This window comes from Rhea pennata, chromosome 8, assembly GCF_028389875.1.
Source record: "Rhea pennata isolate bPtePen1 chromosome 8, bPtePen1.pri, whole genome shotgun sequence".
In the NCBI taxonomy this organism is placed as follows: domain Eukaryota; kingdom Metazoa; phylum Chordata; class Aves; order Rheiformes; family Rheidae; genus Rhea; species Rhea pennata.
In genome coordinates, this window is record NC_084670.1 from 15,387,841 (window position 1) to 15,402,114 (window position 14,274).

A 14,274-nucleotide genomic window follows, 5' to 3' on the forward strand; every position below is an offset into this window, starting at 1 on the left:
CTAAAGCTGATCAAGAAAAAAAAAAAAGGCAAATCAGAAACAAGTTAGAATTTGACAAGCAAAACCTGAGAATGGGGTGGTCATACTAACATCCACTCTGATTATTTATTTGAGCCAGTGAAAGCAAAAATGAGGAGAAGCCTTGAGTCACTCTTTCTAAAACAATCATTGTGTCCTATTTACCAGCAAATACCCTGTTATTAAGAGAGATTTACGTCCAGAAAGAACTCGTGCATTAGCTGTCATGCTACACTTCCTTTACCTTCAGCTGTTCTCCTCATCCAAATCAGTGTAAAGATTTACACCGTGATTTGGCATTAAAGCGTTCACCCAGCGTGGAGCAGGAGGGCGGCAGCGGCGAGCGCGGCGCGCTGCGGCCCGGGGCCTGGGCGCTGGCGCGCGCCCATGACGGGCGGCGGGGGCAGCCCCACACTTTTCTGTTCGTATCTTACAACACTGCAGCTCGTGTTTTAATTCCCTCTGAAGTCAGTGACAACTTTTATTTGTTTATGAAGTCGTGAAATTTTGCCGGTGTACAAACAGCTCTGAAAAACCGATTACGGCCCTGCGGCGGGCTGAGCCGAGAGGCGGGCGGGGAGAGGCCGCGGCGGCCGCCGCAGCGGGGCTCACGGCTACCCCGCGAGGGCCGGGGAGCCCAGGGAAGGCCGCAGCGGCCCGGGCGACGTGGCGAAGTACCGCTGCCGTGGCTGAGGGGGAGCCCGCCTGGTGAGCTCCGCTGGCGAGATCCTCCGCGCTGCCTCCCGCGCGAGGGCCCCTGCGGAAGACGCGGCGGCCCACGAGGAGCGGAGCCGAAGTGGCTCCAAGCCGTCTCCCTCCGTGGCTGCTCATGCCGGAGGCTGGACACAGGCCAGTGAAGCGCTGTGTAAATTAGAGCAGCCCTCAGGGACTGTTCTAATTTACATTAGCTTTACCCAGGCTCCCTGTATCTTGTGCTGTGCTGCAGCCTGGATTAAGTCTGAATTTCAGCAGCGCTGAGCACTGTGGAAACTCCCTCGTTGCCCAAGGTAAACTCCTTGAGCGGAGGTAGCTCTGGTACCTGGGGAGTTCCTCTTAGCTGGACGCTCCCTTGCCCGTGCTTCCTCCAGCACTATACGCAGTCATGGTGAGAGCCTGCAACTAATCTAGTGTGCACTTTACTTTTCAGCTGTCCTTAAATGTAGTAGCCCTACCTAGATATCAACATTTTTTCTCTCTAAGTGGTTTGTGACTATATCTGTAACTTCTCAGTTACCTTTCTAAAGCTAACTTTAAAACTGGATTCCTTAATTCCTTCCTTTGCATGCTTGCTTTAGGATTTACATTTCTTAAGGAATGTAAATAGTTAAGAATTCCAAGTGAGTTTTAAATGTTCTCCTTTTGGGGCATAAAACTCCTTATTTTACCTCTGAAAACTGTGCTCAAGGCAGATAGGCACCTGTGCCATTGCAGGGCGAGCACAGTTCAGTTCTGTGTGGGAGATGATGGCCTGTTGTCCTGAAAACTTTCCATTCCCTAACTGTGAAATTAGGACACACAGCACAAGATGTTACAGAAAAGCCCGGATCCTGTTTGGGTGGCTATTGAGTGAGAGCGAGCTCTTGCTTCATCTCTCCCGGTTCCGCTCTAGTTGGAGGAACTGGTAGCAGGGATGCATTTTTTTGCTAAAGAAAACAGAATAGCTAGTGTGTCAGGTATCAAACAGATTGAAAGGGATAGCAGAAGAGAAGGAAGAAAAGAGAGTTAACTGGCATCCATTCTTGAGTTTCCACATGCTGGTGAGGTGTGCTGTGTGCTTAGTACTTCTTCAGTACTCCAGTCTAATCATTGCAAACGTATAACCAATGAGCAACATTTTTGTGAAGCAAAATGTAAAGGATGAGTAATTGTTTTAATAACCATGAAAAGAATGTTTTCTTTAAAAAAGAATCTTTGTATAAAGTTCTTGATGAGTTCACAAGGAAGTCTCTAACATTTCATTGAAAATTATCCCTTCTCGTCTTAACTCCTTATGCATGCTATTTTCTCCCATTCCATTGCAAAGTAAGCATTGTAAGCTTTGTAAGCCCAAGAGTGTATTTTCAAAGGCACAATCACAAGTTAGATGCCAATATCCCATGTCTATATTTTATGAACACTATACAGATAAATTCCATCAGGCATACGATTCTAAATACAGACATGCACAACAGCCCATTCTTTTTTCTAAGTTGGTACCTGCTAAGTACATGTAATATATATTCAAAATCACATTAAACTATTGATATATGATTTGAACATAAATTTTCTTTTGTGTTGTTGTTGTTTTGCTGCTGATGCATTGTTTGGCAGCTAGAATCCCCACAGATTAGGGTATAATAACTAATAACATTTTCTTTGCTTTCTAGGGTCTTTATGGCAGAATGATGAATTCCATCATTTCCGGAATGGTAAGCAGAAAGCTATTTTTGTTTCTGATAACAAAGAACAGAAAGTAAATTCTTTTAAATAAAGATTGCCAATTGCTTGAGAAATAACTGTACAGTACAATTTCATAATTACATGGCTTATACAACCAAAAATATTTGAATATTCAGATCCTGTAAGCTACCTAGAAAAGATCTGCAGAGTATTATAATAATTCTTAAAAAGGAAATAAGTTGGGATTGAACATCCTCATTAGAAATACTGCTGACCCTAGAATGCTCAACTTTTTATTTTTCTGCGTAGTTTATCCTAATGTGCATATTCCCATACACATAAATACATTTTCATTCTATCAGTGAAGAATATAAATATATCCATTCTTTAGGCTGAGATAGGGTGAGTCCCATAAAATGTGTTTCTATTTGAATTGTATAAAATTGATCTTTATATATGTCTCACTAGGGCTTTGCTGCATCTGTGAATTTAAAATTATATTGTTTCAGACATAGACATCGCTTCTTCTGCATGCTATCACGTTTTAAAAAGATGGTTTCATTTGTCGTTCTTTTTTATGACTGAAAAAGGCAATATTTATTTTACCCCTTGATCATAACATCTTTACAATCAAATAAAAAGAAAAATTCATCATACTGTACATGTAAAGGTCATCCTAAAATAACACTTCTGAGCAAACTATATTGAATCCTATGAGTATGTTGCTAAGGAGAACTGTTTTCCAAGAGGTCTTGGACATTCTCTTTACAAAAAAATTCTTTCCCACTTCATAAAAATGTAGTTTGAAATCAACATAAAACCATCATGAAGTGAAACTACTGTTAAAATGGAAAGATATATTGCTCAAAAAATATCCCATTGGAGCACAAATTCTGACTTGAAATGTGACTGCTTCTTAGTGTTACACTTGAAAGATCTTCTATCTAGTCCCAAATGGAACTCAAGATCCTTTAAAAAAAGGAGATTATTCACAAACTTTAATGCATAAAAGCATGAAACAATGATAGATTTAAAATATATGGTGCTGATTTTTTGTTGTCTTTGATAAAAACAGAAGTGTTGTCAGTGTTCAAGAAAACTGATAGCAAAACACAAGTTATACAAGGAATTTTTAACAGTGATGACATGTTTTCCAGTGAACAAAGAAGGAGACTTTTTTTTCTAGGAAAGTAAAACCTGCAGGTGAAGCTGTTCTGAACAAACTTGGTTTTGACCTATAGATCTAACTCTCTGATGATAACAATGAGGTCTGCCTTGGCCAAGTCTGCAATGTATTTTAACCTGCCTGCCTTAACAGTGGGTATTTCAAAAGTGTCAGGGTCGAGGATCCTTTTAGGGTGTATCTCTGATTAAAGAGAAGGAAAAATCATGTAGAACTAACAGCAGAAAAACCCAACAGTTCCAACCAGGCATGAGAACTACAGTTACCCTCCTTCAATCCCAAACATAAAAATGTTCAAGAAGAACTCAGGAGTCATTTTTAATCAGAAAAGATTAACTATGTGACAGTTAAGTATGTTTGGGATTAAACCATCAAAGGGCCTGTCTCTTTTGTGTGTATTTGCCTATTAGCAGTAGGTACTTGGCACAAGGATCATATGTAGGTTGCAGCCACAGCCAGACACTCACACTGCATACACCCTTTTCTGCAATGTTCATTAGGCAATAATATTGTCAAAGGTAAGTGTTTACCAGCAGCTTCAGTCTACTTAAAACCATTTTAGCCTGAGGCTAATCTTGTGAGGAGGGCTTGGGGGAAGGGCAGAAGAGAGACAACATTTCATTTTTCAGGGAAACAAATGTATTCAGCTAGTACCCTGATCTGAGGTAATTTACAGCTCTACATTTGCATGTTAAGTGAAATTATAATTATTCTTATTTTGAGGCCAACTCTGTGATTTACACTATAGGCAAGGAAGACAGGACAAAGGCTTGGAGCTTAAGAGTTGCTATAACAAAGGCAGTAAAAGATTGTTTTAGGAAGAGTTATTTTTTTATGTATATAACAATACACACCTCAATGAGCTTTCCCTGTCTTCTTTGGAAACATAGGGTTACTCTGCTGCTTATGGATTTCCTCTATGTAAATATTAATTCAGGTATAAATATTTTTTCAAGTTGGGTGTCTTCTGTTTAGGCAATGTGAAACAGAGCTTTCTCATGCTACTCCCTTTCACCATTGCAAGGCTTTCTAATTCTACTAACAAGATAAATATCACAGAAGACAATAAATTGTGGAATATAATATTACTTTAAGAAAATACTTCCCTTCTCATCCCCAACCCTAGCTTTGCTTAATGAATAAAGATTAAATGCACATTATTATGAACAGTCACAACAGCTAGATTTTAATCTAAAAATGGACTTTTCTCTATATATGTTAATAAATGATCTGTTACCTCAAATTACTCCTAAATACATAGTATTTAGTAGTAGAATTTCATTAAATGTATTACCATTTTATCATGAATTTCTAATCCCGTAATTGATTTTAATGTATGGGAAATCATGTTTTAGAGAAGCTGAGACTGCTAACAAACGTGGAAGACCACCACTGCTATACATTGAAGAAGACAAAAAATAGCTCTCACTTTTCTCTCAATTAAAACTATGTGCAATTATTCTTGTAGACTATAGATCTCTTTGGGGATTCTGGTTACATAGAACTTTTTGGTTCATTTCACAGGAATAATATTCATCTTAATTAGCAAAAACAATTGATGGGCTTTTCTCTTTCCTACAAGAGGGAGTTCACTCGGTGTACTGATTACCAGTAGTAGATTATCCTGATAAATGAAAAGTTCTTGTCTTTTTGAACAGCAGCTGAATATGTTATCTGTCTTCAGCCTTGTAGTTTCTTTGTTAGACATCACCTTGTTGAGACAGAATGACTTCCTTGGTAAGTGGTTGACCCGTTTTTTTGTCTGGCACCCTAACATTGCTGGGCATTGTGCCAAGCTGGATTCTGTAGCTATTTATGACTGCATTCAAGGTTCAACTATGCAAATCACAACTATTAGCCAAGAAAGCATAGCAGATTTGTTTTTTAAATATTTCCATAGCTCACAAGGTCAAAGCATTTGTTTTAGCAATGTAAAATATAGTTTTGTTAGTAATGATCAGTAATGTTCGAAGAGATTGTCACCTTTTAACATTTTATTTAGACTGAATTAGATGGAACATAAACATTTTTCCTCTGTGCCACAAAATAATCGTATAGAGCTCAGGAGGAAGAGACACGAGCTAAAGTGAACAAATATGTATCATTTTATCTGTCTCATGAGTGGCTTAGCGGGCTGTATGGAGTTGCTGTAGAAGGACAGGAGGACAAGCTGTGCGCGGGAAGCAGGCAGGCCGTGGGTGCTGCCGTCGGCAGCCCTGCGCTGCCGCACTGCTAGGGCTCCGGGGCAGCCCCGCTTCAGACCCGAATCCCAGCCAAGCACGAGCTGCTTGATCTGCATGTGGGCCCGAGCCAGCTGGCGTTGCGCAGGCACCTCTGTGCCGCATGGTTTTGCAGCCCTGCGTCTGTGTACTGCTGCGGCGCAGGTGAGTTGGGGCCCCCGGTGCCCCGCAGGGCCATGATGGCCAAGGCCGTTCTGCCCTGTTCGCCTCCGCTTCCTTGCCCCGCGCTGTGCCCATGGCGTTGGCCACGACGCAAAATAATCAACGGTGCCAAACCTCGGCTGCATAAGAATTAACCTTAAGAAAAATAAACCAAACCAAACCAGAGAAAACAGACAGTTATCCAGGCTCATAGCAGTAGGGCAAAAAGCATTCCAGAGTCTGTTGACTGAGAAAAGCAATCTGAGCTTGAGCGAACAGCGGCTGAGCGTAGTTTTCAGTTGTGAGATACTTTTTGTTTATCATCTCAGTTTTGTGTGTTGAAGTAAAATAATGTGTCTTAGCAGAAGTTAAAGAATTATGGGAGTAGTGATGTGTTTGAATGCAGAATACAGCCAATTAAGATGAAGCAATTGTCAAAGTCTGATTTCCCTGTCTTAGCTAGCACTCACTCCGAGCAGAAGGACTCGTCGATCTTAATGGGGTGTCTTATCTTCCCTAAGAACCACAGGGCTGAGACTGTAGGGCTTCCCTGCATCCTCCATAATAATATTTCCCCATACTTTTCCTAACAAGGCGTGAAAGAGGCTGCCAACAAAGTAGGGATGATATATTAAAGTGGGACAAAAAAAAAAGGTTGAATAAAGTATATGCATTTTTTTTTTTATCAAACTCATAGGGTTTGTGCAAACAAGTAGGGTTTGAGCCTTATTAATACTGTACAAAGCCCTGGAATTTATTCATGGTTAAACTTCTGTGCTTTAGCCAATCCTTTTTTAAAGAGTCACTTTTCCAAAGAAAGGAACAGAGCACTGTGTTACAGTAAACACTAGCGACTCTGTCCACAGTCAAATCTAAATAATACTTAAGAAACTAAATCCAAAACATTAGCAATAAAATACTTAGCATGTATTTCTTTCCTGGGAGCCTACTTGGAAATTGAATTCCACTGAGCTGCACTTACTCAGAACAGAATTCAATTAAAAAAAAAATCCGCCTGGATTCCATGCTGTGAAAAAGCCCTTGCAAATTTATTTTAGGGACTTCGGGTGTGGAGCCTGGACACAGTTTTATTTTATTTTTTAATGGAATCAGTCTAATGTCTAAGGTTATTCTTTACTTGTCTCTGCTGCACAGTTTTCACATATAAGCCAATTGAGGACAACGCGTTATTAAAGAAGTCGGCAGGTGTCCTGTGCTCTGAAACATATTAAATAAAGAACTCAACGGGATCATGTTGACTGCAAGCTTCACAAAGAAATTAAATAATAAAGACAGAAGCTCTTCAACAAAGACCATTTCTGCATGCGTAAAAGTGTCTTGTCCAAAGATGGAATACTCTCTTAAAATTTTTTACTATAATCTCTATTTTAGTATTTTCTGAAAACACATAATTATAGAGTTTAGAGACTCAAGCTTCCTGACTTGAGTCTTATGCAATAAAGAATGATCAGAATGGCAGGAACTGAACAGTCAAAATCTCCCTTTCCCTATGCAGCTTCGTTGCTCAACAAAAGAGCCATGCAAAATGCCCACGTTATCATTCTGAACTTTCTGGAATTGTCTTATCCATGTCAATTTTGATATGCAATAGCTCTGGGAAACACAGGGAAAAGAGTAGAAAAGAGTCCATTGTATTTGTAGTTAATATTTTCCTAACGTATGAAGCTTTCCAGTCACAGTGACATTTAAAATAAAGTCCCTCTTGAGATTTAAACGTATATTGGGATTAGGTAATTTGAAATCACATTAAAAAGGTTCAGAAAATATATAAATACAGTCTTGAACTTCCCACTGATTCTGAGCTGCTGAGTAATTGCACCAGACAGAGGTTTTTAGAGGGGGCTTTAAAATAAGGAGTCACAAAGTGTACTGGATTTTCATTTATTAAAAATGTTGTCATGAAGTAATTGTTTGAAGAAAATTGACAATTAAGAAATGTAACGAAGTTTCTGAGCAAAAAGGAAACTAGATTTAATTCTATTTGAAAAAAAAATGTCAACTTCAATAGAAGTAGGTCTGGGCATCTCAGACTCATTTGGAAAATAAATTATGCTAAGTGCATCCAGAGTCACTGAACATCTTTAAGAAACAGAGTGTTCATAATGAAGCAAAGTCTTAATATGACTTTAAAATAACTAATATGAAAAGATATTACAAAACCTTTGTTGACCAGGTGTTTTCCCTTTTTATCAGTACAATATATTCCTATAATGACCATCGCATGCTCTGTCATTAAAATTTGAGCTTTCCTTTCAGGTGCTCTGCATCAGACATATGGCATTCTCATCTGCAGGTTTTACCCCCAGTCCCCCAGTTAATCACACAGGCTCCGGGAACGACAGTTTGCTGCAAATGCAATTCCACACTCTGGCAATCAGAGAGTTAGTATGAATTTACCAGAACAATTAAAAACTCCTTTTCCAAAACACAGTCAATTTTAAGACATGACACATTTGCCTCTAACTGTGACATCCAAGTTAATATTGTTGATGAGATTTAACAGACATAAGTATTTGTAGAAACCAGCATATGGTCTTGGTTCAGCAGAATTTTGTTCACCTAAGCCTGCATGTCTGCAGAAATGGGACTTCAGCTTTTAAGTTACAGGTAAAAAATAAGTATGAGGCACCAAACTCCCGATGCCATTCATTCCTACCAATGATTTATTCCCTATCCATATTCATTTTTCCAATACGGAAACAAAGAATTTTCTAATATTAATTCTTCGCTAGGCATAACTTAAACTTTACTTGAATTAGTTACTATATTTGCCCATCTCTTGTCATCAGCCTAGTATTTCTTATATGTCTAATAGAAATGTTTCCTGGAAAGTTCAAATGAAACCACAAAACTAGTCCAGTTAAATGCAATTCAGTCTCAATGTATGATGGAAAATTTTTCTCCTGACACTTTTTCAAACCTTCCAATTGCTGTTTGCAGATCCCCCAGCAAAAATCCATAGTGATCCTTATCCTTTCTTAAAATCAGCTATCTCCTGGAGTCAAAATTTCTCCCAGTGCTACCTTGCGCCAATTCACAACCAAACAAAAAAAATGTGATGAACGCTATGCTATACTCATCAAGGGTTGCACTGGTAAAACTGAAAGCAGAATTTGGTGCAACATACAGGCTGGGAGATACACTTGTGGCTTAGTCTATACAGCTGTCTAACTCCAGAATCCCAACTCAAAGAACAAGGTAGGAGTGTAGGATCTTACCCTAGAGATTCCCTGAGTGAGCACAAATGGCCATCTCTAAGTGCGCTGGAAGAGTGACCAACTAAATTGAATGCATTCAGTGACTTTTAAGACATCTCATCCATGTGTAGCATTTTGATCCTGTGCTTCAGTAAATGTATGATTAAATTTTTATTAAAAGGTAATGCTCTGGTTTTAATGATAGTTAATTACATATAATTAAAATGAAAGGATTAATAATATTAAACTTTTCATTGGGTAAAGATAAATATAAATACATATATTGTAGTATGATTAAATATGAATATATATAATATTAGCTTCAAAGCATAATGTCAAATCTATATTAATAAGAATATAATAGATGAAATAATATTATATTCCATAAATTATGTAAACTAAAGGCCCGGTTCAGAACTTATACATTCATAAAATGTACTTGACTGGGGGAATTTGCAAAAAATAGTTGAAATAGTCTTAAAAATAATTATAAAAATATTCCTATGAAACAGATGCTTACACTTTTTTCTTACATCAGCTCTTCATTTGAAGACTGAATTACAATTTTAAATGATGTATACTTTGACTACAAAAGAAATCCTTTTTAGAGTCATGGATTAGAATTTGGAAATGCCTTGTTTTTACTTCAGCCCTGAGTCCACATATTTCTATAGGTCTGCCTTCCACTGATTTTCAAAATCTTTGAATCGGGTCTTAAATATTCATTTAGAGGGTATTGCTCTTGCATGCCGTTTACTTACATCCAAGATATCTAATCTCATTTGGCCTCTTTACAAATTCTTTATATTTAGTGAGGAAGCACAACTTGATCTCTACCCATAGACACACAATGTTTTAAATTGTAACACTCTTTCTGGTTGTCATTTCTGCCATTAGATGCAGAAAATCTCTATCTCCAGATCTAAATTGCTAAGAATCCTCCAACTGTTTATGCTGTAAAATTTTGCGTATTAGCATAGTTTAATAAGATGAGAAATGCAATAGCTTTTTAAATAAATTTTTAAATTGCATAGTTCTAAATCAGAGAGATGTTTTGGTCTCTGCAAATTATAAGACACTAGTATTTGTCTAACAAGACCTTAAGACCCTCAGAAGAATTTTAAGGATTTTTATAAACCTCTATATGCATTCTTCAGCTAGATTTTGGCAAAGGTTTAGTGTAACTCCAGTACAACTCAATCAGTTTATTTTGTAATTAAAATCAAGGAAATAGTAACAAAAATATATAATATACGGTACTTGTGTTTATAATAGAAACATCCATAAAGAAAGAAACATGTTCTAACTCTTCTCATTACCCCAAAGGGAATTGCATCTTTAATCACGCAAAGCGCAACGGCTTTCTAATTTTGTTTAAAGTGTTTCAGTACTTACAAAAACCAGATCAGGTTATTGTAAATCTAGAGCAAATTAGAATCATTGGCCTCCGCTCAGCTGTATTCAAGAGTACTATGTAAATCATAAATTTAATGGCATACTAAGACACACATCTGTTTCTATTTTGTAGAAGTTAATAATCTAACTTCAGAGTATTTAAACATTACTTTCATTAACTGGAAAATGTGAAAAATAGAGACTGCTCTTAAGTCACAGTGTGTTGTTGCATTATGCCAGAGAATATACAAAAATTGCAAATCCGTACAGTAAAACATAATTTTTCTGAGAGATATGTGCCATTGTCTGTTCCATGACCTTGCATCTCCTCTTTCTGTTTACTTAGAAAAACATCACTTATACAAGCAGAGCCGCATTGCTGAGTAGAAACTGCACCTGCACAGAGTACATTTTACGTTATATTTTTAGCAGCAAAGGTCTTTTACAACAGGGACTGGATGATGCCTAAATTCCTTAAACCTGTATAATAATAACCTAATGCATTAAACAGTTTTCTTTTTTACACTTAGCGCTGTAATAATCTGCAGATTATTATGCGTATTGCAACTGATTCGAAAGATAACTTTGTTACTAAGACAGACAGAAATCTTGTGCTGCCATAAAAGATTGATTTCTGACATACATTTATTTTTAAAAACTTGTTTTGTGGTCTAGTCTCTACACTATCTTATCAGTTACTTCATATTATTCTTACTGAGAAGTTTATTTTGTTCACAAATTAATACACTATCCTCGAAAGTATATTAAAATAGGTGTTTGATATAATGTATGTAATTTGCAAAGAACCAGTTGTATGGGATTTGTGGCAGAAAGGCATCACTGTTTTCAACTTTTGGTTATAAAGACACTGATTTTCCCAAAGGAAACAGACAGGTAAACATGTATGTACTAACCCTTTGGAAAATGAATTAATTGAGTTGCAAGTCAGAATAGAACTGGCCTGCTAGCTTTAGCATTGCAATAAAAGATCTGTTTGGTAAGGCTTACTATGATACCGGATTCTAAGGTGACCAATTTTGACCAATAATTTCATTGGAAACTCAAAACTGGGTTGCACTAAAAGGCCAAGTTAAAATATGCAGAACACTAAGTTAAATTAAAATTTTATTAACAAAAAATACAATGCCAAAAATAATATTTCTTATAGAAGGTTTTCAGATAGTCTATTCGTTAGAAAAGATACAGACTTTGGGAAGTTAGATGTAGCTTATGTACTGTTTTGCTTGTGCTAAAATTGCCTGCTGTACTAGATACTTTACATTAAAATTTGGTCTGCATAAAGGTGAATGGGATTTATGTAGATAGCTATATGAATATGTAGAGAAACCTCTTACTAGGGCTAATTTCATTGAGCTCTATTTGAGAGGTAATTATATTAATATACACAACTGATAGGGAATTGGCACATTTATTTTACTACCAGCAAAATTTCTAAAGAAAGCAAATTAAAGCTGGGTAGCCATATGGAGAGGGGACAGTGAGAGGCAAGAGAAAGGCAAAACTGGGCACCTAAATGATAGAGTGCAAATTTGTGGTTTGTTTTTCAGTATGATTCAGTGATTGCATACACAGGAAATTCTCCCATTCCTGTGGAAATGGTGACTACAAAAACTAACTCTAGCATGCAGAATTCTCACACTGCTTTCCAAGCATGCAATAAAAGCTTAAGTATGTTGTCTTACTGATATGTTTAATGTAGTACTATGATTACCAGATATATCAGATACAATCTAAAAAGATCACATTTTGGTGTTGATTATTCAACAGACAGCAGCTAGGGCTCTTAGTGAGATGAGGAATAGCATCTTAATTAATTATTGAATATATTTTAATATTTATAATTAGCAGTCGTACTAAGCAGTCAATCGATGTTCCTTACGACAGTAGCATGGTAGTAACATCATTCTTTGACTGCAGTGTTTTTAGAAAGGCGTAACCATACCTTCAATCAGATTCAAATACTATTTGTCAAAAATACTGAGGTCTGTCAGAAGTAAATGATCATTTAATTAAAGAAAAAAAAAGGTGGAATATCTTTGATCCCTATACTTTAGTGATATTAATTCCTATGTGCTGCAGGTGTTTGTAATGTATAACAAATCATTACTGAAACGCAGGCTTTTATAGGCAGTTTCGGTGAAGGAAAATGACTGTTCTTACAGCTGCCAGAGTTACACCTGGCAGTGTAACACAAGCATGACAGACTGTGAACTAGAAGATGTAAGCTTGGAAACAAATCTGGGTCTCCCTCTCCATCCTCTGTCCATGCCAGCTGGGATGGATGGCAAAGCAGTACCGATGTACAGAGTGGATGGGGGGGGGGGGGGAGAGACGGAATTTGCTGCTGTTTCGAGGCTTTCTGACCAGTGATCCATGATGCATCTCTGGTGTCTGCTCCAGAGGGAGCCAATCGCATAACTGTCAGCATTTCAATGGCAATCAGCACCAAGAGGAAAAAATGTATTCTTATAAAGGAATAGAAGGGACCAATTCTTTGGCTTAAATCACAAAACAAAATCAAAGCAAGTATAACCAATCAACTGAGGTTATGAGTACTTCCAGAGTGGCATGGGAAATGGAGAAGCAGAACCAGATGACATGTACATAAAGCACCATGGATACATTGTCTTGATTAAAGCTACCGATTGAAAATTTTAAATAAAAAAGCACTTGTTCTTACAGAATAACATGTGGTGGCATATGGGAAACACAGTAAATGTGAACTGGATTACACAAGCTTGGGAGCAAATACAGCTCTTAGACCCTGCCTTTTGATAAGGGAATGGGAAGGTTGCAGTCACAAGGTGAGGAAGACCCTGTGGGAGGTTCTTTTCCATTCGTGATTGATCATGATCACTCTGTTATTTCATGTTCTTAATCTATTACCGTATCTCTGAATTCGATTATTGTGACTATGTAGTAGACTTTTATGTAGGCATCATTTAGAATCTAGCAGCTAGGCTCCTAAAGAGAAATGTAGACGGGATTTAAGCCCCTAAATTCAGAAATGTAAAGTATAAATAATCATTTATACGCTTCAGTGCTGCCTACCTGGGGAGGATGTCTGTGTTCAGTAGGCACTTCCATGTTTTTATATTAAATTTTCCTACAGCTCTAGCTTTCATCGTGCCAAGCATTGCTCAGTCAAGAGAAAGCAGATTAGGGCGCTTTGTGCTTGCGTCATTGCTAAGACTGTCTATAAAAGAAAACTGAGCACTTAATGGTGATAGTCATGCTCTAAGAATACCTGACATACACCAACAAAGCTACACACTCACTAAACCCAGTGGTAACCACCACTCTCTTACAAGTGTAGCTTTATTCTGTAACCAGTAGATAGAGACTTGTCTGAAGAATGTGAAACAGGATCAGTTCTCCCCTCTGCCTGAAGGGATTCAAACTCATGTCTCTCCCCAGCTACGGAGTTCTCTAACCCACAGCCTGATCGGAGATGGAGATATTCTCCCCTTCTCCTGTTAAAGCTGCGCACCAGGCAGAAAATAATTCAGGATTCACTGGGCCAGAAAGTGAGAGCACCAGAGGGAACATGACTCTGTAGCTTAATGATTCGAGCAGTCAGCTGGAATGGGGAGGCCTGAGTTCTGGTTGGTGGTCCAAGATCTTGATGTATTTTATCCTGTGACTATTTTGAGGAAAGTACATTCAACCTTACCCCTTA

The 14,274-nt window shown here is 37.8% G+C and overlaps 1 protein-coding gene across 7 annotated transcripts in view; it reads left to right on the top strand.

Annotated features, from left to right (window-relative positions):
• ADGRL2 (adhesion G protein-coupled receptor L2) overlaps positions 1-14,274 on the top strand; it is a 379,725-nt gene that overhangs the window by 205,688 nt on the left and 159,763 nt on the right. For all 7 annotated transcript variants that reach the window (XM_062581959.1, XM_062581960.1, XM_062581961.1 and 4 more), the window contains exon 3: positions 2,385-2,426. The gene's annotated coding sequence lies outside the window, so the exon portion shown is untranslated. The remainder of the gene's footprint in view (positions 1-2,384; positions 2,427-14,274) is intronic.